Source organism: Staurois parvus, unplaced genomic scaffold (assembly GCF_062004578.1).
Source record: "Staurois parvus isolate SC_StPar_1 unplaced genomic scaffold, SC_StPar_1.0 ptg000850l, whole genome shotgun sequence".
NCBI lineage: Eukaryota > Metazoa > Chordata > Amphibia > Anura > Ranidae > Staurois > Staurois parvus.
Window position 1 is genome coordinate 4,523,565 of NW_028318646.1, and position 26,609 is coordinate 4,550,173.

Below are 26,609 nucleotides of genomic sequence, written 5' to 3' on the forward strand. Positions count from 1 at the left end.
AATAAAGGGACTTAGCATTTTTTGCATCAACAATCAATAAGGAGATAGGTCTATAGGAATTGCCAGATTTGGAATTAAGACAAAAATTGCCTCTTCCATAGATAGAAGTGACTCCAGAAAGAAGACATCAGAGAATAGAGCCAGGCACCTAGGTGCCAACAATTCTATGTATTGGGAATAAAATGCGGTCGGGACACCATCTGCCCCCAGAGTTTTGCACCACTAGGGTTTTTACATTTGTGACTTTTGTTTGTATGTAACTATCTGCAGACCAGGTGCAGACTGACAACTCATGGGCCCCCCGGGAAATAGGGGATCATGGGGCCCCTGTGTCCTTGCCCAAACTCAAAAAAGCCTATGAAAAAGGTACCAGGGGCATCTCATGGGGCCCCCTACTGACCCCGGGCCCTCGGGCAGTGCCCGAGTTTCCAAATGGTCAGTCCGCCCCTGCTGCAGACACACCTGTTCTGGAAATTGGAATGGATTTGGTCATTGCAAAAGGTTCTGGAATAATGTCCCAGGTTTTTAGAAGATCATGGCCTTCTTCCAAGTTAGAGATTGTATAAATAAAACCATTCCTGCTGAGAAAGATTGTGGGTTATACCCACCTGTAGGTGATCTTGTGGTTTCTAACAACTTTGGTTATAGAGCCCTTCCTGAGTTGATGAGTCTTTACAGAACTGTAGTTTAATGTATAATGTGGGTATAGGTTCAGGGTTCCTAGTTCTTTCCAGGAGTTTTTTTTTACGGAAAAAATAAATAAAATACATACATATACACACACATTATATATATATATATATATATATATATACACACATACACACACACACACTGTATGCATTAGTACATCTTGTGGAATATCATCAGGCAGATTACATAGGTACACAACTGATAGTGCTGCAAAAATACCTTGGTCCATCCAGGTCAACGTGTGTGTGTGTGCCACTACCTGTTTCAATATTTCTGTATTGTGATCACTGAGGAACAAATCAAAAAGGTTTTTAAATGTATCCAAACTCCCTGCTAACATGATCCTGAAAAAGACAAAAAAAAAAAAAATGACATGCCTCCCCCCCCCCCAAAATCCATACTAGATCTAGTATGGATTTCAAGTGAAAATCCCATACAAATAAATTGTCTGATATGCAGATTAGTCCACCCATGCCACTGCAGAGCTGTGTTTACATACAAGAGGGTGAGGATGTGGTAACGTCAATGACCAATATGGATATGGCCATATTTTGAAAGTGACATCACCACCACCCTGCCGGGGATTCCCAGCCATATAAGTGAATGGGACCAGCAACATCACTAGTTATTGAATGACTCAGGGGTGCTTTAACGGATCGGAATCCTGTACAACCATCGACAGCAGAAAGCGGTCAATAGTAATACTGCTATTATACCACTAATATAATATCAGGCTCCCACAGTACACCTAAATGTTCAGACCAAACCTTAAGCTCTCATTGCTAGTAGAAGGAACCTGTCCTCAAGATTAGCTGGTTTTGCTTTTATCTAGCTAAGATCCTCCTCTTTTTCATCAATAGCCTCTACCAGGTCATTTATAGTAGTGTTAAATTTACCCACGTTCTTTTCTATATGATCAATCCTATTCCCAATAGTTTAAACATCAGACCTAAAATTGTTGTACAAGGGATATCATGCTCATGTGTAAAGGATTCCAAAGAGATACCAGCATCTCTTTTAAGGTGGTATTTAAAACAGGCTGTTTGAGAGTGGGATATGCAGCTACGGGTGAAACTCGAAAAATTAGAATATTGTGCAAAAGTTCATTTATTTCAGTAATGCAACTTAAAAGGTGAAACTAATATATGAGATAGACTCATTACATGCAAAGCAAGATAGTTCAAGCCGTGATTTGTCATAATTGTGATGATTATGGCTTACAGCTCATGAAAACCCCAAATCCACAATCTCAGAAAATGAGAATATTACATGCAATCAATAAAACAAGGATTGTACATAGAACAATATCGGACCTCTGAAAGGTATAAGCATGCATATGTACTCAGTACTTGGTTTGGGCCCCTTTTGCAGCAATTACTGCCTCAATGCGGTATGGCATGGAAGCTATCAGCCTGTGGCACTGCTGAGGTGTTATGGAAGACCAGGATGCTTCAATAGCTGCCTTCAGCTCTTCTGCATTGTTCGGTCTCATGTCTCATCTTTCTCTTGGCAATGCCCCATAGATTCTCTATGGGGTTAAGGTCAGGCGAGTTTGCTGGCCAATCAAGCACAGTAATTCCACGGTCATTGAACCAGGTTTTGGTGCTTTTGGCAGTGTGGGCAGGTGCCAGGTCCTGCTGGAAAAGGAAGTCAGCATCCCCATAAAGCTTGTCTGCGGAAGGAAGCATGAAGTGCTCCAAAATCTCCTGGTAGACGGCTGCGTTGACCCTGGACTTAATGAAGCATGGCTCCCCAAATCAACACAGACTGTGGAAACTTCACACTGGACTTCAAGCATCTTGCAGTGTGTGCCTCTCCATTCTTCCTCCATACTCTGGGTCCTTGGTTTCCAAACGAGATGCAAAAGTTACTCTCATCAGAAAAGAGGACTTTGGACCACTGAGCAACAGACCAGGTCTGTTTTTCTTTAACCCAGGTAAGACGCTTCTGACGTTATTTGTTGTTCAGGAGCACCTTGACAAGAGGAATACAACATTTGTCCATGTCCATGTCCAGGATCCGTCTGTGTGTGGTGGCTCTTGATGCACTGACTCCAGCCTCAGTCCATTTCTTGTGAAAGTCCCCAACACTTTTGAATGGCCTTATCCCTGCTGCTTGTGCACCTTTTTCTTCCACACTTTTCCCTTCCACATAACTTTCTATTAATGTGCTTTGATACAGCACTTTCAGAACATCCAACTTCTTTTGCAATTACCTTTTGAGGCTTTCCCTCCTTATGGAGGGTGTCCATGATGGTTTTCTGCACAACTGTCAGGTCAGTAGTCTTTCCCATGATTGTGATTCCTACTGAACCAGACTGAGAGACCATTTAAAGGCTCAGGAACCCTTTGCAGGTGTTATAGCTTAATTAGCTGATTAGAGTGGGACACTTTGAGCCGAGAATATTGCACCTTTTCACAATATTCTAATTTTCCGAGATTGTGGATATGGGGGATGAATTACTATGGGGGATGAATTACTATATGGGTGATGAATTACTATGGGGGATGAATTACTATATGGGGGATTAATTACTATATGGGGGATTAATTACTATGGGGGATGAATTACTATATGGGGGATGAATTACTATGGGGGATTAATTACTATGGGGGATGAATTACTATGGGGGATGAATTACTATGGGGGATGAATTACTATATGTATAGGGTTCAGAATCTTTTTTTTCTAGATTTTCCTCCTTTAAAATTGGGTGCATTTTATATTCCGGAGCTTCTTATATGGCGAAAAATACGGTAGTCGTCAAAAACCTAAATCATCTACAAAATAATGGAATCCCTATTATCACAATTGTTAATGAATGTGAATATTTTTAGAAAGGAAGCTTCATTGTGTCTAAATGTCCGTCAGTAATAAAGATAACTTTTTTTCTATGATATGGAATTAATGATTTTGTTACTCCTATAAACTATAGAAAAGTAATGTGTCTAACTGATAAGATGTTTCTCAGTTAATGACTATTCCCAACAGCAGCTGCTTTGCATATAATGTCAGGGAAAGTCAAAACATATACCTTGATTGGGGCATTGCACAGACTGGATTAGTGCTCATCTTTTCATAGGGATTTCAATCTCTCATCCTGAAAAAAAAATCAGAAGTATAAACAATCCTAGTGGTGGTGACTCTTGTGACTGTTTTATCGGTTACTGATTTATTTTAGCATTTTTTTACTTGCTTATATCATTTCAGTAAAAATGTGAGAATATTTTTATATTGATTGGCACAATTTATATGAATGCTGCATTATTAGACAAAGTAATTTGTGAAAATATTTTCCTAAACATTTTGCTGCACATTCCTTGGATTCACTGTTATCTTTCATATCACTTATAATTCTTTCAGATGACACATTTACAAATTGTTGTACATAAATGTTCTTTTTTTTGCCCAGAATGAGAGACTTTCTTGTTTACTTTACAGTATATGTTTCTATGACATTTATATTAATATATTATCATACAAGACATCAGTTGCTTTAGGCCTGTATTACAGTAGATTTAATTGAAATTTTATTCTCAGGGTTATATAATCAAAATACCCCTGTACGCTTTAATGGTTATTCTATATATGAAGAAACTTCTACTGACATATATACAACATCACAGGATTTATACCAAAGACAGACAGCAAACATAAAAAAAAATGTTTTTAGTCACAGAATTTGAAGCTCTTCAGATGTCACTGTCAACCTGGTTTCAGTGTACCCAGTGTGTGCTGGAGCCTGAGCTCACAAAAAGCCACTCTTGGACATAAAATACATAAATGCAAGACAAACACTTTGAACCAACTTAAAAGTACAGTAAGTGTAGGGGCTTTTATTAATTTTATTAATTCTCATTTTTGATATTGGGCAAAAGGCAAAATGCATTATTGGGGCAGGGAGGTGTGAGATAAATATTTTTTGATAGTGATATTAACCACTTGTCTACCAGCCACAGTATATATACTGCGGCCGGGCGGCACCGCTGTGCAGAATCATGTTTAAAAACAGCACTTTGCAAAACAGGTAGGGGGCACGTGTGACCGCCCTACCCGCGCCGCAATCGCGGCCACGGGTGTCAATCACTGGGTCCCGGCCGGTCATTACACGCCGGATCCCAGCAATTGCCATCAAACAGTGACACAGAGCACAGCTGCATTGTTTTAAATGCAGCTCTTCTCCCTGTCAGTTCCCAACACACTGTTCCTGAGAGCGGAGTTTAGCTCTTGGGATCAGTGTGTTCCTACACCCCCCCCGCCCACTAGTAAAACACTCCCCTCACACAGTTAACCCTTTGATTACCTAAAAAAGTTAACCCCTTCCTCCCCAGTGCCATTAGTACAGTGTGAGAGTGGCATTGTTACGCAAGTGGCAGCACGGTTTTAGATTGGCTAGTCCGTTGGTCACAAGTTGGTGAGAAGGACTGGGGTCTGACGCTGCGCCCGTCACAGTGGACATTACTAAAAAAAAAATGAATTGCGGTTGTATTGGTCCACAGACCCAATTCATCATATGCCGTGTTCTCTGCTGCCATCGCCAAGCATAGATATGAGAGTATAATGTGTTCAACAACAATACACTCTGTCGTCCTTGAGGTGACCCTGAATTTGACCAGCTCCACAAAACTCCACCCCTTATGAATCACCTTAACCAAAAATTTGCAGATATCTATACTAACCAGCAAAACATCTGCGTTAGTGAGTGCCCGATTAATTTTTCTAGCCGCCTTGCATTCAAACAATTTCTCCCCTGCAAGCATGCCAGATATGGGGTCAAGATGTAGAAGACCTGTGAGAGGACAACAGGCTATACTTATAAGTTTCAGTTTTTACAAGGGAAAAGATAGTCACATGGAGCTCCTTGGATGCCCAGACTACATGGGGAGCAGGTGCAAGATAGTTTGGGACTTGGTGTCATCCTTTTTCCAAATGGGGTACCACTTATACGTGGACAATTTTTATTCAAGCGTGCCACTATTTAGACATTTGTTCAATCTTGGAAAAAAAAAAAAAAAAAAGAACATAGCATATATACCCAACAAGGACAAGCGACGTACTGGTACATCACTGGATTTTGAATGGTAATACTAGGATGATGCCTACAGCTGCAGGCATCATCTTGGTATTTTTTTCAGCCGGCGATCGGCTTTCATGTAAAAGCAATTCTAGTGGCTAATTAGCTGCAGGATTGCTTTTACAAGCAGTGGGAGATGATGCCCCCCCTCCCCCGCTGCCTTCCACGGCCTTCTCGAGCAGTCCCGTGCCATCGGGGAACCTGAGAACGCAGCTGGTGTTTCTGCCAGCTGACGATAGAGCTGATTGGAGACCAGAGCGGTGCCAAAAATCTCTATGGTCTAAGAATTCGGAAGCTACGAGCATTCCATCACTTCAGTTTCACAGGATATAAACAGTGCCATTTTGGTTTGATTAGATAATGTAAAGGCAGAGGAGATATCCAGAGTCTGATAGACCCCAGATTTCTCAAAAAAGAATATATGACAATACCCATTGAAGTTATAGGGGATATTTGCAAGATTTATGTGCAAGATGTTGTCTGGGAGTCTGAAATTAGAGTCGGAGAGTATTTAAACCCAGAGACGGCGAATTGACAAAATACAGTATAATCTCAAAGAGGCCTAACTTTCCTGAGTAAAAGGTGTCGAGGGGAAGTAATCTAACAGGAGGTGTCCTTGACACATAAACGTAGGTGGGAAATGGCTCACTTGAGACAAGAGATAGATAATGTGTAGCAGGGGGTGGATATAGGCTAGAGTATTATATGCAAAAGTATATTAAACAAAATGGTGTATGTATTCACTTGGACCGTGTCAATGCTCAAAAACAGTGAAGTGTAACTATGGGAGTGGAATTGAATGTGTACCAGAGGAAAAAACCCCAGAAGTTATGAGTGTACTACATGTGAATTTGGACAGATACTGAAAAAGTGCAAATCACTTGCGCATAGCATAAATTAACTTTAAATATGTTATCACATGTAAAACATATTGCAATCTATAATCTGTCTTTTTCGTAAAGGTACCGTAAACCATACTAAATAAACAATCGAGTCAATTAACGAGAGTTTTCATATGCCATCTCAATTTCGAATAAAGATATCTACTTCACATGAAACATTACATGACAGTAGCAACAATATCATGCATGACTAAACTTGGATGTAGGCCTCAGATCAAACCTCTCCTTAAACCGTATTCCAGAGACAATAGAAATATTAGTCCTGACCGGGGGTTCTAGTATATCGCTGAACACCCCGTTGCGTACCGAACAGATATAGGATGGTGGGGGGAAAGTGTCCAAAAATCCGTGGCCCAAAATGAACCTGTTACAGATCAGAGCAACTAAATTTTTTGGGGCCAAACTAGACCCGACCACGGAATGAACTGTTAACGTAAATATCAAATAGGACAATCCCAACTTCCATATCTGAAATACCACCCTAATCATATGTAAGTAGAAGGTATATAACAAGCCAGAGCCCAAATTGCATATTGAGGCATTCCAATTGCTATGTAGTACACAAATAGTTAAAGGAGAGCTGTCAGGGATCACGGCCCATGGAGCCGCGATCGCGGCTCCGTCCCTCGCGCATGCGCGGTGGCGGCAGATCGCGCCGGGACACAGGCACCAGGGCCCGGCGAGCCGCGGCTGACAGGACGCCGCGCATGCGCAGTAGGAGCCGCGGGCGCGCCTCAGGCGTCCAATGACAGCCGGGGGCGCGTCCTAGCCGGCCAATGACAATGCAGGGCGCACTATTTAAAGATGCCCTGCACTGTCACAAGTTGCCGCAAGGTCTTCCTGTGATCCTGAAGTTCCTGTACCTGCCTGAGACCCTGATTGACCCTGACTACGCTGCCTGCCCCTGTGATTGACCCGGATTGACCCTGACTATTCTGCCTGCCCCTGCGTTTTGACCTGGATTGACCCTGACTATTCTGCCTGCTCCTGCGTTTGACCCGGATTGCCCTGACCATTCTACGGATTGATACCCCCTGCTGACCCTGCGTGTGACCCGACTACTCTTGGCCTACCGATTCTGTACCCCGCTTACCCTCACGGGCTCACGATCAGTTGTTACCCTGCTAGGGCCGTTAGCCACTTCACATCTGGCTCTCCCGGTACCTGTCCCCAAAGGTCTCCTCGGCCACTGGGGGGCTTGCTCGGAGGTCGTGACCTGGCCCGGGACTGTTTTAAGTCCATCCCCACCATCAGGGGCCCTGGTGAAAGCACAGCCCGGGCTTAGACCCCACGCTCTGAGTAGGTCCGCCAGTTGGCAGCCTGAGGCACCACCGGCGGATCATAACAGTACCTTGCGGCCATGACAGAGCCAGGAAGTGTACCGGCGTCCCTAGAGGATATTTGTCAGCACCTGGCAACCTTGACCCAAGCTTTCCAGAACTTCCACAGTCGCTGTGCCCGACTGGAGGACCGCATGGATTCATTAGCTCCCCTGACTCCCCCTGCTCAGAGTCCTCCACCTGCAGAACCTCCCGCTAACCCGGGATCCGGAGCGGTTGCCACACCCCTAGCTCCCGAACCCCGCGTTCCCCTGCCAGAGCGATTCCGTGGTGACCGGAACCGCTTCCGAGCCTTCCGAAGTGCGTGCACCCTGTACTTTGACTTACAGCCCCGCACGTTCACCACCGAGTCCATCAAGGTGGGGTTTATAGTCTCTCTCCTGCAGGATGAGCCCCAGGATTGGGCTCATCGTCTGATGGAGGGGCACGACCCACATCTTGACTCCGTGACCGAGTTCTTTCGGGCCATGGCCGTCTTGTATGACGACCCTCAGCGGGCTGCATCCGCAGAGACTACCCTATACTCACTGCGGCAGGGCCGCCGGGCAGCCGAGGAATATGCGGCCGACTTTAGACATTGCATGGGAGACACCAGATGGAACGATGCGGCCTTATGTCACCAGTTCCGCATCGGGCTGTCTGAGTCTCTCAAAGACGAACTCGCACGAGTAGGTCTACCTGACACCCTGGAAAAACTGATCGAATTGGCCATACAAATTGACCGTAGACTAAGGGAACGTCGGCTGGAAAGGAGCAGCCAGGGTCAAAGGGTGGCATGGATTCCGCCCAGAGATACAGCTCCAACCCCAGGGAACCATCCGCGAAGCACGGAAACAGGGGACAACCCGGAACCCATGCAACTGGGATTGGCCCGTTCCCACTTATCGGTCGAGGAACGTCAGAGGAGACTATCACGGAACCTATGTCTGTACTGCGGGGAAGCTGGTCATCAGGTGCGCTCGTGTCCTGCTAAAATGAGTAAGTCCACGCCCGTTTCCCTTACTTTACCTGCAGGAAGGGATGATCAGTCGAGTTACCTGGCCATTCCTGTGTCTTTGCAGCTCCCCGGAGGAACATTGTCGGTGACCGCAATCGTTGACTCAGGAGCCTGTAGTTGCTTCATCGACCTGACCTTTGCCCACCGGCAAAAGATCCCACTCCAGACCAAAGAAAGGGGGTTCAACATCTTCTTGGCAGATGGGTCCCGTATAAAATCAGGGGTGGTGGACCAGGAGACACCACCCATTTTCACCACAATGGCAGACCATCACCAGGAGTTCCTCCGCCTGGATGCCATCGCATCCCCCCTCTTTCCAGTCATTCTGGGGCTCCCTTGGCTGAGGGCCCATAACCCCCAGATTGACTGGGAAAGGGGGACAATTCAATTTCGCTCCCCTTATTGTTTGAGTCACTGCCACGTCACAGGACCCATGGTGCCCCGGTTCCTCCTGTGCTTGGATGGCGACACCAATCTATCCCAGGTTATTCCTCCGGCCTACCACGACTTCTTAGACGTCTTTAGTAAGCGAGGAGCAGATGTTCTCCCTCCGCACCGTTCCTACGACTGTCCCATAGACCTCCTACCCGGATCTGAAATCTCATTCGGCCGTATCTTCCCCTTGTCCGAAACAGAATCGGGTGTGCTGAGGGATTATATTGACGAAAACCTACGGAAGGGATTTATTCGTCCATCCACATCCCCAGCCGGGGCCGGATTATTCTTCGTAGAGAAGAAAGACAAATCGTTACGGCCTTGCATTGACTACCGAGACCTGAACAAAATAACAGTAAAAAATCGTTATCCTTTGCCCCTAGTCCCCGAGCTCCTCCAGAGATTGAGATCCGCAACGATATTTACTAAATTAGACCTGCGGGGGGCCTATAACCTAGTCCGTATCAGGGAAGGGGATGAGTGGAAGACGGCATTCCGTACGAGATTCGGCCACTATGAATATTTGGTGATGCCGTTCGGGCTCTGTAATGCTCCGGCGACCTTTCAGCACTTTATCAACGATGTTTTTCGTGATTTTCTCGACATTTTCGTGGTGGTCTACTTGGATGACATCCTAATTTTTTCCCCCTCACGGGAGGTTCATCGGGGTCACGTAATACGGGTACTAGAACGGTTGCGTCTACACGGGCTATACGCGAAGGCAGAAAAATGCTGTTTTGAACAGCACGAGATAACGTTCTTGGGACTGGTTCTCTCTTCCGCGGGGGTCGCGATGGATCCCCAGAAGGTCACGGCGATCTTGGATTGGCCAATACCCGCCGACAAAAAAGGGGTACAGCGCTTCATTGGGTTCTCTAACTTTTACAGGAAGTTTATTAGGAACTTCTCCGGTCTGGTCTCCCCAATCACACAACTGACGAAACTAGGGGTCCGCTTTAAGTGGACTCCCGAAGCGCAGACGGCATTTGAAAGACTCAAAGAATTGTTCACCTCTGCTCCCATTCTCTGCCATCCAGATTCTTCCCTCCCATATGTTTTGGAAGTGGACGCCTCCGAAAATGCGGTAGGAGCGGTGTTATCCCAAAGGAATGGTACCAAGGAACTACTGCATCCCGTGGCGTTCTTCTCCAGGAAGTTGACACCAGCGGAACGTAACTATGACATTGGAGATCGGGAGCTTCTGGCCATAAAAACTGCTCTTGAAGAATGGAGGTATTTATTGGAGGGAGCCACGCACCCAATTCTAATATTCACAGATCACAAAAACCTTGAATATTTAAGAACGGCGAAACGACTGAGACCTCGCCAAGCAAGATGGGCCCTTTTCTTTTCTCGATTCTCATTCCATATAACGTACCGACCCGGGTCTAAGAACACTAAACCAGACGCTCTGTCCCGCATGTTCGAGGACCCCGACGACGCTGTGCTGCCGGACACCATCTTGCCTTCTGGGAGTTTCCTCGCTCTACAAACGGAACTTCGCTCCCGGCTTCTCGATGCTTCCGTAGGATTACCAGTTCCGTCTGGGTCACCCCTCCAGAGCCAGGGGGGGCTGTTTTGGAAGGAAAACCGGATCATGGTCCCAGAAGAAGTGCGAACCTTGGTCCTGGGGCACTGCCACGACCATCCAATGGCGGGCCACTTCGGGGTAACGAAAACTCTGGATCTATTACGGCGCTCGTTCTGGTGGCCAGACATGATCAAGGATTGTGAGCATTACGTCCGAACTTGTCCCACCTGTCAAAGGAACAAGCCCTCCAGAACTAGGGCATGGGGACTGTTACGTCCATTGCCCATACCCAAGCGGTCCTGGCAGATGATAGCCATGGATTTCGTGGTCGAACTTCCACCATCCCAGGGCTACACTGCAATAATGGTGGTCGTCGACCGCTTTTCAAAGATGGCACATTTCGTGCCCTTGGAGAAGACCCCATCAGCACCAGAAACGGCACGGATCTTCATCAAGGAAGTGGTGAGGCTTCATGGGGTTCCCGAAGATATAGTGTCCGATCGGGGGGTCCAATTCACCTCCAGATTCTGGAAAGCCTTATGTAAATCGCTGGGAATCAAGCTATCGCTTTCATCCGCCTACCATCCACAGACCAATGGCCAAACTGAGAGGACCAACCAGACGATGGAACAATACTTGCGGTGCTACACGTCTTACCTCCAGGATGACTGGCTGTCGTTGCTGCCTTCCGCGGAATTCTCGTACAATAACTCGAGTCATTCAGCTACGGGTCAATCCCCGTTCTATGCCAATTACGGGTATCATCCCACATTCCTCCCTGACCTTATGCCTGAGAATCCGGTACCGGCATCTCAAGACATCTTGGAATTCCTTTCAGTCAATAACAAAACAATTCAGGAAGCCATCGCTAAAGCCCAAGAGGACAGTAAACGAGCATTCGACGGTAAGAGAAGAGGAGAATTACTGCTTCGACCAGGAGATCGGGTTTGGCTAGCAACAACCAATTTGAAGATGCTGTGCCCTTCAAGGAAGCTGGGACCCAAGTACATTGGCCCGTTTCCTGTAAAACGAGTCATCAACAGGGTGGCCTACGAGCTCGAGCTTCCGCAGACACTCAGGATACATCCTGTGTTCCATGTGTCCCTCCTGAAGCCATCTAGACCGGATCCCTTCCCGGACCGTGAATCTAGACCTCCCGAGGCAGTCACCATAGGTGACCAGGAGGAATATGAAGTGGAGACCGTCCTCAGTTGCCGAAGGAGGGGAGGCCAGACGCAGTTCCTGATAAAATGGAAGGGGTATGGTCCTGAGGAGAACTCATGGGAACCCGCCCGGAACGTTCACGCGCCCAGGCTCATCCGGGAGTTTTTTCGTGCTCACCCGCGGTGGAGAGATCAGTGGGGCTCCCGGAGGGTGCCCATTGGGGGGGGGCAATGTCAGGGATCACGGCCCATGGAGCCGCGATCGCGGCTCCGTCCCTCGCGCATGCGCGGTGGCGGCAGATCGCGCCGGGACACAGGCACCAGGGCCCGGCGAGCCGCGGCTGACAGGACGCCGCGCATGCGCAGTAGGAGCCGCGGGCGCGCCTCAGGCGTCCAATGAGAGCCGGGGGCGCGTCCTAGCCGGCCAATGACAGTGCAGGGCGCACTATTTAAAGATGCCCTGCACTGTCACAAGTTGCCGCAAGGTCTTCCTGTGATCCTGAAGTTCCTGTACCTGCCTGAGACCCTGATTGACCCTGACTACGCTGCCTGCCCCTGTGATTGACCCGGATTGACCCTGACTATTCTGCCTGCCCCTGCGTTTTGACCTGGATTGACCCTGACTATTCTGCCTGCTCCTGCGTTTGACCCGGATTGCCCTGACCATTCTACGGATTGATACCCCCTGCTGACCCTGCGTGTGACCCGACTACTCTTGGCCTACCGATTCTGTACCCCGCTTACCCTCACAGGCTCACGATCAGTTGTTACCCTGCTAGGGCCGTTAGCCACTTCACATCTGGCTCTCCCGGTACCTGTCCCCAAAGGTCTCCTCGGCCACTGGGGGGCTTGCTCGGAGGTCGTGACCTGGCCCGGGACTGTTTTAAGTCCATCCCCACCATCAGGGGCCCTGGTGAAAGCACAGCCCGGGCTTAGACCCCACGCTCTGAGTAGGTCCGCCAGTTGGCAGCCTGAGGCACCACCGGCGGATCATAACAAGAGCGATGAAGACGTGCGAGTAAACTATTAATATATTGTCTACAATGATCCAACTAAAAGATAAGGGTCATAGGTAATTATGTATAACGGTACATGAAGGTGGTATGGAGTCCCATGAATCCAAATTACAGCATCATTTCTTAGTATACAGTAGGAGCGAAATACGCCTCTCCGTGCAATATTAAGCTATATGGGCTGCTATCCTTTGTCAATAAAGTAAATAGAAGTGTAAAGGCCAGGCCCGAGGCAATTCAGGGTTTATAGAGAGTTAGTCATGACAGAGAACTTTCGAAAACCATGGTGTTAAGATTCAAATAGTAGGATCATAGAGACTCCCCGCCCATGATATATTTTTTATAGCCGAAAGTAGAAAATATATATTTTTTTAATTTTCAGTCTTTTTTTGTATATAGCGCAAAAATAAAAAGCACACAGGTGATTAAATACCACTGAAAGAAAGCTCTATTTGTGTGAAAAAAAGGATGTAAATTTCATTTAGGTACAGCATTGCATGACCGCGCAGTTATCAGCTGAAATAGTGCAGCGCCAAACAGCAAAAAAAAGGCCTGGTCAGGAAGGGGGGTAAATTCTCAGGAAGGCAAGTGGTTAAAGGCTTATGGGGGTTTTTTAATAACAAACATGTCATAACTACCTTCTCTGTGAAATGGTTTCGCACAGAGCAACCCAGATCTTCCACTTCTTGGGTATCCATCTGGTGCTCCTGGCCTCTCCCTCCTGCCTAATGCCCCCATAGCAAGAAGCTTGCTATGGGACACCTAAGAAAATAAGGCTCTCTCCCAAACCACTGCTCTGTGTGTCCATTCACACACAGAGCGTGACTTGGCTCCTCCCTCCCACTTTCTTCTCATTGGCTCAATGGCTGTGTTTGATATTAGCAGGAGCCATTTACTACCTCGATGTATCAGCCAATGAGGAGTGAGAGACCTGGGGGAGCCAAGGCTCTCATGCACATCACTGGATCAGTATCAGGCTTAGGTATTAGGAGGGGCTGCTGCACACAGAAGGTTTTTTACCTTCATACATAGAATGCATAGGAGGTAAAAAAACTTGAGCCTTTGCAAAACACAAATATTTTTCCTATATGCCCCACTTTGTTTTGTATTTGTTTCATCTATCAAACAATTTTTGGTTCGTTATTGGATTGGCCTTTGCACTACTTAGCAATGTATTCTTTGTTTTATTATAAAAATAAAGTCATATTTCTGAGCAACCTAGTTTTAGCTTCCTTTTTGCTTTGCTGTTCTTTGCATGAATCTGGACTTATATAAGTTGCCTTGAAGTTCTGTTCATCATATAATTTTTGGGTATGTAGTAGTGATATAATGATTTTAAGGGAAAATCACTGTGTATAAGAGCAACCATTTAGCTAGAAATGTGTTAAATGATCAGTATAGTTCACTAAAACCTATATCACACAAAATGTATTAGGCTGTTCATTATTATTACCTAATCATGTGTTGCTAATATGATATCATACTGCTATACTGCTCAAAAAAATTAAAAGAACACTTTGAAAACACATCAGATCTCAATGGGAAAAAATATCATGCTGGATATCCATACTGATATGGACTGGGTAATGTGTTAGGACTGTAAGAATGCCCCATCATTTTATGGAAATGAAAATTATCCACCTATAGAGGACTGAATTCAAAGACACCCCGAAAATAAAAATGAAAAAATGATGCAGCAGGCTAGTCCATTTTGCTGAAATTTCATTGCAGCAACTCAAAATGGTACTCAGTAGTTTGTATGGCCCCATGTGCTTGTATGCATGCCTGAATGTCAAGACATGCTCCCAATGAGATGACAGATGGGGGTTTATTTACTAAAGCTGGAGAGTCCAAAATCAGACTCCCTTCTGCCTAGAAACCAATCAGCTTCTAACCTCAGCTTGTTCAATGAAGCTTTGGCAATGAAACCTGGAAGCTGATTGGTTTCTATGCAGAAGGGAGTCTGATTTTGGACTCTCCAGCTTTAGTAAATAAACCCCTCGGTGTCCTGGGGTATTTCCTACCAGATCTGGACTAGGGCATCACTGAGCTCCTGGACAGTCTGAGGTGCAACTTGGCAGCATTGAATGGATGGAAACATGATATCCCAGAGGTGTTCTAATGGATTTAGGTCAAGCAAGCATGGGGGCCATTCAATGGTATTAAATCCTTCATCCTCCAGGAACTGCCTGCATATGCCCTCACATGAGGCAGGGCATTGTCATACACCAGGAGGAACCTAGGACCCACTGCACCAGCATAGGGTCTGACAATGGGTCCAAGGATTTCATCCTGATACCTAATGGCAGTCAGGGTGCCATTGTCTAGTCTGTAGAGATCTATGCGCCCCTCCATAGATATGCCTCCCCAGACCATCACTGACCCACCACCAAAACAGCCATGCTGATTGATGTTACAGGCAGTATAACGTTCTCTAGACCCTTTCACGTCTGTCACATGTGCTCAGGGTGAACCTGCTCTCATCTGTGAAAACCACAAGGCACCAGTGGTAGACTTGCCAAATCTGGTGTTCAATGGCAAATGCCAATCGAGTTTTATGGTACCAGGCAGTGAGCAGAAGGGCTCACTAGAGGACGTTGGGCCCTCAGGCCACCCTCATGAAGTCTGTTTCTGATTGTTTGGTCGGAGACATTCACACCAGTGGCTTGCTGGAGGTAATTTTGTAGGGCTCATCATGTTCCTGCTTGCACAAAGGAGAAGATACCGGTCTTGCTAATGGGTTAAGGACCTTCTACGGCCCTGTCCAGCTCTCCTATAGTAACTTTCTGTCTTCTGGAATCTCCTCCATGCTCTTGAGACTATTCTGGGAGACACAGCAAACCTTTTGACAATGTCACATACTGATGTGCCATACTGGAGGAGTTGGACTGCCTCTGTAGGGTCCAGGTATCGCCTGATGTTACCAATAGTGACACTGACCCTAGCCAAATGCAAAACTAGTGAAAAATAGTTCAAAAACTAGTCATTAACACAATGGTGTTGCTTGCTGCTAAAGTGATCTAATAAACAAAAAGTTTAACCAGGAAGCTGTGATGCAAGAAAGGGGAGTAGCAGAGGTGCATTTATTAAAACTTGATTTACTGAAACTGGAGAGTGCAGAAGCTGATGCAGCTGTGAACTTCAGCTTGTTCAATTAGGCTTTAAAACCGAGGAAGCTGATAGCTTTCTATGCACAGCTGCACCATATTTTGCACTCTCCAATTTTAGTAAATCAACCCCATTTTTTTCCTGGGACATAATCAAAGTAATGTATATAGCTGCCGCTGGTAATTAAATAATGAAGTGTTTTTAAAGCTGTTGAATATTACATAATTACTATAAACTGTAATATAAATGAATAACTGGTTCTTAAGAGTTGTCAGATATTAACAAATGTCCAGTATGTATCTGGATAGCTCACCAAAACATACAAGGTTATATTGTCTTAAAATGAATGCATATCATTAAGATATATAGAACACCTTCCTTAACTTGCTCATCAGACAGGAATGATTGGAACACTCAAACAAAATAAAACAACCAACAATAAAGATAGTAATTTAGTAGATGGAAATAGCTTGTCATTCATCATCTTTATATGCATAGGAAAACAATAATTTATGTTCTTGGCTCACTTTCAATAACCTGCCTTCTACTCACACCAGTAAATCAATTGAAAGCATATGTTACAATTAACATTATAAATAAAGTAGTTTAACTGCAGTAAAGGGGAGTAGCTGAATCATACGGTTGCATAGCTTTTTAGATAGCTTCAGGCCTGAAAGGTTTCAGTGATTCATCTTAAAATACATAGTTAATGGTTAAGCAATGAAAGAGTGTTAACATTGGAGAGTCCCACGCATTGAGCACAATAGGCATGGTTAATATGTGTGTCATCAGTGGGCTATTGGAACAATAAAGTCTTTTATGTTTTTCACCTTAGGACAGATTTTTTTAATGATATGATTTATGGAGGGCAAGCACCAACAATTCAAGAACTGAACCTATTTGTTTCTAATAGCTATTTTTCAGTGTAGGGAATTGTAGAAGTAATGCCACATGGAGCAATTTAAGAAAAAGATTTATGTGCAAATAGATATGCCAAACACGAGATCCTTGTTTTCTGTTAGAGTCTATATTATGCTTCTATTAATTTGGATTCTTGTCTTTAGACTAACTCTACACAGTTCTTAATTGCACTTTTAAGATAATGCAGTCACCCCATTACTCTGCTTTTATGCTGACCATACATTGGTCTTTTCAAAGATGAAACCTGAGACTTAGCAGCACTGACACAGTTAACTTTTTATTCACAAGAAGACTATTACCACACTAGAGGTGTCTAGTCAAAAATACACAAATTTAAAGTGGTAATAAAGTCTGCGTTGTGATTTTTACCTACAGGTAAGCTTATAATAAAGCTTAGCAAAGATACAGCCCCTTTATATCCAGCAAAGAGACATCCCCCATATATCCAGCAGCAAAGAGACATCCCCCATTTATCCAGCAAAGAGACATCTCCCATATATCCAGCAAAGAGACATTCCCAAATTTTTAGCAAAGAGACACCCCCCATATATTTAGCAAAGAGTCATCTCTCATATATTTAGGAAAGAGGCATCCCTATATGTCCAGCAGCAAAGAGACATCCCCATATATCCAGTATCAAAGAGACATCACCCACATATTCAGTAAAGAGACATATCCGCCATATATCCAGCAAAGAGATATATCCAATATATTTAGCAAATCGAGATCCCCATATATACACCAGCTAAGATACATCTCCCAAGTATCCAGCACCAAGGAGACACCCCCATATACCCAGCATCAAAGAGACGCCCCCATATATTTAGCAAATAGACACCCCCCATATATCAAGCAGCAAAGAGATATCCCCCATCTATCCAGCAGCAAAGATAAATCACCCATATATTTAGGAAAAAGACATCCACATATGTCCAGCAAAGAGATAACCCCCATATATTTAGCAAAGAGACACCCATATGTCCAGCAAAGAAACATCTCCCATATATCTAGTCCAGTCCAATCCAGCTAAGAAACAATCCAATCCAGCTAAGAGACAGTCACAAACCCAAATCCAAGCATCATTACTAGACAAAGCCCCATCCTGTAACACTGCAAATCAATAATTTACCAAAAAAGACTGTAAAACATCTCTCACTGTCTCCACAGCATACTGCACAGCTAGCAGTCAGGTCAGGCTACAGGTGTTGCTCTTCTACATATCCATATTTGGTGAAGCCTGCTTATATAGTTGCTCACTCCCTACACATACCTGATTGCAGATTTGTGCAGAATAAGCAATCTGGCAGCAGGCATAGGAAGTCTTCATTACTATCTTCCACTGCAGGTGAGGCAAATCACAGGATCAACTGAAGAACACTGCAAAAGGAAGTTGCTAAAGAAAGACTTTTTTGCCAGTACTCTGTATGCAGGTATGTGTTGCATAAGGAACCTGGCATTTAGAAAATATCCTGAGAGATTTTCTGTGTATAAAAGAAGTGACCTCTTCTGACAATTTGTGCACACATTCAAACTAGTTTCTGTAATGATTGTGTACAATAGGGTCATGAAATCTGAAGGTGACAGCCACCTTGTTAAGGTCTCAACCATTTTGTTTTTCATGAGCAATGATCTTCCTCCCCTCCCTGTTTTAACGAACTTCAAAAGAGCCTCTTATCTTAACTAAAACACAATACACACAGCATTCAGACCTGGTCAGAGCTGTAAACAGCTAATTAGTCTTGGCAGGATGTCTGTTTCCATGAACCATGAAAAATTATTTCCTCTGACCTATCATAAAGGGGAGCCTGCCACACATGATGTGTAAGGCCATTTAAGCTCTAGAAATTCAGAGCATGCCATAAAACATCTATTCCACAACCTAACAATTCCACATACAAATCATAGAATTGAACAGGAACAGGGCACATTAATATTAGTTATATATTTGAATGGTGAATACCATACTGAATAAATCAAGGTCATACATGGCTACCCTAGCACATACGAAAGGAGAGAGAGCAGTCCCCTCCCTCCTGGGTAAAAAGGTACGCCATGTATGGTATTCCTGGATACGAAATATGAAATTCTGAATAATATTCTGCCATTTTCTAGGACACCACCTGCACATATTGGAAGTTATTAATATTCGTGTAAGACTGTATTTGGTATTTTTGCTTGGACAATTGGACTTTGCACGTATTCTCCATTTTCACCTCCTTTTATTTCTCTGTTGTGTTATTGTTCTCTTTATGTCTTTGTAACATCCTTTTATGTAAATATTTTAATTGCACCATTTGACCTTTTCATTCATAAACCCTATTTTGAAAAGTGTTCTCTATCTCTAAGGCTTTTAATGCAAACTAAAGAATCTCTGTCTCTTAAAGAGTGCTACTGATAAAAATCCTCTGAATATCTCTCTCTGTGGTGACAGTGTGTGTTGCAGATGTTTATGCTAAAAGCATAGTGTTATTGCTAAGATTGCAAGTTTCCTTCTTGGTAAAAAGGTGGTGGCGACAGTTTAAAAAGTTAATTGCATAATTAATTAACCCAGTGACAATCGGTCTCAGGCTGTTGGCACATAGATTATGGTCCCACAAGCTGGAAAATCTTTTTGCAGGGTGCAACTGAGAGTGGCATGGTTATTAGAGATGAGCGAATCGAACCTGGCGAAGTGGAATTCGTTTCGAATATCAGGAAAAATTCGATTCGCATCGAATCCGAATTTTAGCAAACTTCGGGTGCACGAATCGAATTTTTCCCGATCAGCCGGCAAAAGTGTCACTGCAGAGAGCTCCGCTATTTCTGACAGTTCTGACAGTTCATTTACAGCGGTTGAAACATTGTATCTATTTGTTTCCATTTAGGATACAGATGTTTTTATTCGGAAATAAATAGATACAATGTTTCAACCGCTGTAAATGTGAAGGAACTGTCAGAGAACTGTCAGAAATAACGGAGCTCTCTGCAGATACACTTTTTGCTGTACTTTAATTCTTCTTCTTCTTCTTCTTCTTCTTCTTTTCATTCTTCTTCTTCTTCTTTTCATTCTTCTTTTCATTCTTCTTCTTCTTCTTTTCATTCTTCTTTTCATTCTTCTTCTTCTTCTTTTCATTCTTCTTTTCATTCTTCTTCTTCTTTTCATTCTTCTTTTCATTCTTCTTCTCATTCTTCTTCTTTTCATTCTTCTTCTTTTCATTCTTCTTCTCATTCTTCTTCTTCTTCTTTTCATTCTTCTTCTTGTTCTTTTCATTCTTCTTCTTCTTCTTCTTCTTTTCATTCTTCTTTTCATTCTTCTTCTTCTTCTTTTCATTCTTCTTTTCATTCTTCTTCTTCTTCTTTTCATTCTTCTTTTCATTCTTCTTCTTCTTCTTTTCATTCTTCTTCTTTTCATTCTTCTTCTCATTCTTCTTCTTTTCATTCTTCTTCTTTTCATTCTTCTTCTCATTCTTCTTCTTCTTCTTTTCATTCTTCTTCTTGTTCTTTTCATTCTTCTTCTTCTTCTTCTTTTCATTCTTCTTCTTCTTTTCATTCTTCTTTTCATTCTTCTTCTTCTTCTTTTCATTCTTCTTCTTTTCATTCTTCTTTTCATTCTTCTTCTTCTCATTCTTCTTCTTCTTTTCATTCTTCTTCTTCTTCTTTTCATTCTTCTTCTTCTTCTTTTCATTCTTCTTTTCATTCTTCTTTTCATTCTTCTTCTTCTTCTTTTCATTCTTCTTCTTCTTCTTCTTCTTTTCATTCTTCTTCTTCTTCTTCTTTTCATTCTTCTTCTTCTTTTCATTCTTCTTCTTCTTCTTTTCATTCTTCTTTTCATTCTTCTTCTTCTTCTTTTCATTCTTCTTTTCATTCTTCTTCTTCTTCTTTTCATTCTTCTTCTTCTTTTCATTCTTCTTTTCATTCTTCTTCTTCTTCTTTTCATTCTTCTTCTTCTTCTTTTCATTCTTCTTCTTCTTCTTCTTTTCATTCTTCTTCTTCTTCTTCTTTTCATTCTTCTTCTTCTTCTTCTTCTTCTTCTTTTCATTCTTCTTCTTCTTTTCATTCTTCTTTTCATTCTTCTTCTTTTCATTCTTCTTCTTTTCATTCTTCTTCTTCTTTTCATTCTTCTTCTTCTTCTTTTCATTCTTCTTCTTCTTCTTCTTTTCATTCTTCTTTTCATTCTTCTTTTCATTCTTCTTCTTTTCATTCTTCTTCTTTTCATTCTTCTTTTCATTCTTCTTCTTCTTCTTCGTGCCCCGTGACTGCCCAAATGAGTGAAGTGTGCGGTGATTCTAAGATCGACGGCACTCATCTGCATGTCATACTGACTGACAGTATTATTTCTCTTCCCCAGCAGACTCCAAGGGCATTTAAATTAAAGGTACAGTGTTCTGCACTAATATAAAGGCTCTCTGAAGCCTAGAAACCCTTTAAATAAGTTAAATTCGCGGCAAATAAATTTGCATCGAATCGAATTTCTCCCGCAAATTCGGCGAATCAGCCGAATAGAATTTTTGAATAATTCGCTCATCTCTAATGGTTACACAAGTGACAGCATGGTGTGAGATTGGCTGGTCCTTTGTCACGAGTTGGTGAGAAGGGCAGGGGTCGGGCACAGCATTTGTCACCATTTCAATCTCATATTTTATGCATATATAATGTCAAACAATAATTTAGCTTTTGATCATTACAGGCAGGATTGGATCATTTCTTAAAGCCTTGCAAACATTTATGGAAGTTTCTGAGTGTCACTGTTAGGGTTCAGAAAACTAGATCTTTTACACAATGCAAGCATATTTGGTGTGGAATGCTTGGACTCCACTTAGGGCTAGGTACCTGAGTTGGCTGTAGCTAGGCACCCAAGCTGGCTATAGCCAAGAGTGGCTGTTATACTTCTTGTGTGGCTTGACAGGTCACATGGTTTACTGAAATGAGCAGCACAATAATTTAATGAAGATAATCTTCCTCCAACAACTTTCTGTATGCAGGTATTTGCAGGCAGCAGGTTTCACTCAAAAACAGTAGGATCCATTCATACCAGGCTGGTCCGACAAATGCAATGTATTTAAATGTGCTGCATAATGCACCAAAAATTGTACCTAATGCATTTTTGCAAGCACAATCCAAAATACAGTGCATTGTAAAGATGCAATGGGGTCCTATTTACAATGAATGGTGTGACGATTATGCGCCATAGAGGCATGGATGCTGTACATGACAGCCATCTTGTTAAGTCACAGCCATGTTGTCTCTCCTGTCCTCCCTCTTCCCTTTTGAATGGAATGTGAGGGTGTAAGTGAACGGAGGTCAAAAGGGCCTCTTATCCTAAATAAAACACAGCTAGATGAGCTCCATGTCTATAAACCACTAATTAGTCTGGTTCCAGGGGGTCTGCTTGAAAATCACTTTCCTCTGCCCGATCGTAAAACAATAACTCAGTCAGTCATGACCTGTTAGGCCATTAGAGCTAGATTGTGCCATAAAAACGTGCATTCCACATGAGTCATTTTTCATACAAATTCATAAACTTCAGAAGGAACTGGGCACATTAATATGAAGTATATATTTGGATAGGTCATTTTAATATGAGTCACACGAGACCTTACATCACTATGTTAGCACCTACAAGAGAGTATAAAGCAATTTCTTTTATCAAGGATATGCTATGTTTGATATCTTTGCATCTGGAATATCATTCTAAATATTAATATGCCAGTTGCTAGAATGCTACCTGTACCTATTGAAGGCTATTGAGCTTAGTATAAAATTGTAAGGGATTTGGTCATAACCTTGGTTACCGCCTAACACCCATCCCCAAAACTGGATGATTGGACTTTTGTTCTCAGGAGACACCCCTTTGAGATGATGGAAAAAGACTGACAGCCTGGAGAAAAATAAGCTCTCCTTTAACATCAATCAGGAACCATCTAAGAGACTTGAGAGCCAAGGCAACCTTTTGCTCGGACAATTGAACTCTGCTCAAACCAAGGACTTTTGCAAGTATTCTGCCTTCTGAACTTTCTTTTATTTCTCTGTTGTTTTATTGCTCTCTTTATATATCTTTGTTACATCTTTTCTGTAAATATTTTAATTGCACCATTTTTTTCTGAAAAGTGTTGAACTGTCTCTAAAGCTTTTAATGCAAACTAAAGAATCCCTGTCTCTAAAGAGTGCTCCTTTATGTAATAATCCTCTGAATATCCCTGTCTGTGGTGACAGTGTGTATTACAGACGCTTATACTAATATCATAGTGTTACTGCTAAGATTTGTGAGTTTCTGCCTTCTCTGTAAAAAGGGGGTGGTGGTAGTGTGAAGGGTTAATTGCGTAATTAACCTGACCCAGTAACAATCGCTCTCAGGCTGCTGGCACATAGATTGGGGTCCCGCGAGCTGGAAAATCTTTGTGCAGGGCACAGCTGAGAGTGGCATTGTTACACAAATGACAGCGCAGTGCGAGATCGGCTGGTCCTTTGGTCACGAGTTGGTGAGAAGGGCTGGGGTCTGGTGCCACGCACCGTCACAAATGGCACCACAGTGAACTGAGGCATTAAAATGCATTACCACAGAGCAGTGATGGTAAATGGTTCCTTTGCAACACCATGGGGCTGATTTGCTACAGTCAATTTAAAAATGCCTAAATAGAGGTTTCCTGACTTTTCTTAAGCTTTTGAAGACTGCCGCTAATCCTAAAGAGCAGCTCAGTGTTGTAACGCCTGTGTCATGATAGCAGTTAGGAATGTGCACGGGACATCCAAAAGGTCCACCAGCTACATGGTAAACCACAGTGTTAAATTGATTTAGTATAAGGATCCATTACTTTTCAAGCCCAAATGTGATAGCTGTGGAATATATATATATTTGAAAAGTACACTTTACAGTATTTTATGTTATAGAAACATCATTAACATAGCTTAATTAAACAGAGTCTCACTAAAAGGAAGATCAGGTTGTATCCACATGCATGCATGGTAGCATGCTAGTGGCTTCAAGTCTTGGCTTGCCTGTGCTGCACTAACTGAATCTTCTGTTAATTCACCATATGACCACCAACGTAGTTTGTAATATTTCATAATAGTGGCACACAAATTTGTGTAACACAAATAGAAAGAACTCAGGGAGATTAAACCATAACATCCAGTGTATATTATATATATATATTTTTTGTTAAAGCGTAGCTCCACCCAAAAGGGTAAGTTCCGCTTTAAGAACTGCTCCCCATTAAGGATTGGCACCTTTGGGGTGTGGAGGGGGGGCGGGTACCCGAATTTGACAGGTACCCGCTCCCACTTCCAGTCCGATCACCTAGGCGATCGGAAGGTGTCCTCCCTCCCTGTAGTCTTTTGGGAAACGTGACAGGTCCCAGAAGACTACAGGACCATTCACGAAGCGCAGCGCTACTCGCGCATGCGAAGTGGGTAGCTGACTGTAAAACCGCAAGCTATCACAGCTGGATGCCCACACTGAAGATGCCAGCCTCCTGGAATACAGGATGGCTGGTGAAACGAGCTGCGGGGGACACACCACGGGACCGTGGGACAGGTAAGTGGCTGTTTTTAAAAGTCAACAGCTACAGTTTTTTTATCTGCTCACTTTTATTTTTTGATAGGTCGAGTGGAACTCCGCTTTACGTTCAATGCAGTGGATGGCCATTATCCCCTCACCGTACTTATTGGTCTTGGAGTTGGAAGACAGATCAAATAGGTTTTAAAGCTTCTTGAGATTTGTGCCTTGTATACTGGGGCGGCAGGAAATTACTGCTTTAAAAGCGCAGGTTATGCTGGCAGATGTGATACTTTCCTACAATTATGTGTCCATGGAGAGTGGCCAGTCATGATGTAACTGGGAGGTGCAGAGGCACTATGTTCACCCACCCATTGCCTAGCGATGGAGTAAGCATCTTATTTAACCGCTTTCCTGCCACCCTATAGCAAAAATACTGGTTGGAAAGGATGCGCAAAATCACATACAGTGAAGGAAATAAGTATTTGATCTCCTGCTGATTTTGAATGTTTGCTTACTCACAAAGAAATTATCAGTCTAAAAGTCGAATGGTAGGTGTATTATAATAAAGAGACAGAATAGCAACAAAAAATTCAAAATAAATGCATGTCTAACAAATTATGCACTGATTTGCATGTTCATGAGGGAAATAATTATTTGATCCCCTTTACAAAACAAGACTTAGTACTTGGTGGCAAATCCCTTGTTGGCAATCACAAAGGTCAGACGTTTCCTGTAGTTGGCCACCAGGTTTGTGCACGTCTCAGGATGGATTTTGGCCCACTCCTCTTGGCAGATCCTCTCCAAGTCATTAATGTTTTAGTGGCTGATATTTGGCAACTTGAACTTTCAGCTCCCTCCACAGATTTTCAATCGGATTGAAGGTCTGGAGACTGGCTAGGCCACTCCAGGACCTTAATGTGCTTCTTCTTGAGCCACTCCTTTGTTACTTTGGCCATGTGTTTTGGGTTATTGTCATGCTGGAACACCCATCCACGACCCATTTTCAGTGCCCTGGCTGAGGGAAGAAGGTTCTCACCCAAGAATTGACTGATCTGCGGTTATCGGTTCGGCCTTCATGTTTATGTTAGCCACATACCGCTAGGTCATGCCACAGGGGTTTCCTGGTGGTGTGCCACTGCGATCCTGCCCCATGTATTCACAGCCTCCCGACCCCTCTCTTTTTCAGTTTCTTTCTGTCTCTAGTACTAATTTCTCGTTTCTCTTTTTTCTTTCTACACGCCACTATCTTTTTTCTTAGTCCTGTTAGGTACATTGAATTTTATAGAGGTGCCTCTTGATGTTCTCCATATCTTACCCAGGGGTACCTCCTGGGAAAATGTGTTCCTGGAATCTCCATATCAGCTGATGTTGATCCTTTATTTTATTCATTGAGTACAGCTCCCCAAATTACTTTTCTGGATTGTCTTTACTTCTTGTATATGTTATTTATGCCTCTTTCGTTTTGTTCTGTAAACATTGCAGCAAAAAACTTAATAAAGGCAAAATTTGTCAATCTAGGATTTACCACACAAAATAAAATATCATCTGTGTATGCTGAAACTTTATGCCCCATATATACAATTTGGATTCCTTTTACATCTACACTATTTCTGATAGTAGTTAACAGGGGTTCTAAAGATAATATAACCAGGAGGGGTGACAATGGGCACCCCTGCCTTGTTCCATTATACATTATAAACAGATACGATAGCGTGCCATTAATCTTCACTGCTGCAGAGGGGTGATTATATAACTTTTTAATTAATTTCATCATTTTAGGTCCTATTCCTAATATTTCTAAAGTACTTATCATAAATCCCCAGTCTACTCCATTGAACGCTTTTTCTGCATCTATCGACAGAGGTACCACTGGTGACTTTTTCCTCTTGCTCTTTTGCAGCAGGAGCAATGATCTCAATCCGTTGTCTATTCCTTCTCTTCCCGGTACAAACCCC